This window comes from Littorina saxatilis, linkage group LG2, assembly GCF_037325665.1.
Source record: "Littorina saxatilis isolate snail1 linkage group LG2, US_GU_Lsax_2.0, whole genome shotgun sequence".
Lineage (NCBI taxonomy): Eukaryota > Metazoa > Mollusca > Gastropoda > Littorinimorpha > Littorinidae > Littorina > Littorina saxatilis.
In genome coordinates this window covers 73,867,612-73,868,247 of record NC_090246.1, presented here as the reverse complement: position 1 = coordinate 73,868,247, position 636 = coordinate 73,867,612, and positions in this window count along the sequence as shown.

The window sequence follows — 636 nt, the reverse complement described above, 5'->3', positions numbered from 1 at the left end:
TCTCTCGGTCTTTCTCTCAGTCTCTCTCTCTCTCAGTCTCTCTCTCTCTCAGTCTCTCTCTCTTTCTCTGTCGCTCTCTCTCTCTCTCTCTCTCTCTCTCTCTCTCTCTCTCTCTCTCTCTCTCTCTCTCTCTCTCTCTCTCTCTCTCTCTCTTTATCAGATTCCTTCCTCCCATTCTTTTCTTTAGCTGTCAAAAATGGATATCTTGGCTCGTTCTTGGGCAGCTTCTTTTGATGTGAATCCTCCGGATCGTTGAGTTTAATCATGAGTGCAAGGACATTGTGTGGGTATTCTTGGAGAAAAGGTCTGGCCCGATTTTCAAGGGCCAAAGTGAGATCCTGGCAGAATGGAATTCCATTTGTCACAGACCGATGCCTGTGCCGATTCAAGTGCCACCTTCAAGTTTTAATGGTCTGTTGTTGGTTGCTGACGAGGTCTGAAACTAGGGCGTTGATTTTAAGAGTTCAAGAAACGGTGTAACGGTCTCTGGTCTGTCTATGCAATGTATTTGATTAGAATGTTAGAGTGGTCGTGGTTTAGAGGGCGGTAGCAGATCATGTGTGTGTATGTGTGTGTGTGTGTGTGTGTGTGTGTGTGTGTGTGTGTGTGTGTGGAGGGGGTATGTATGTATGTGTG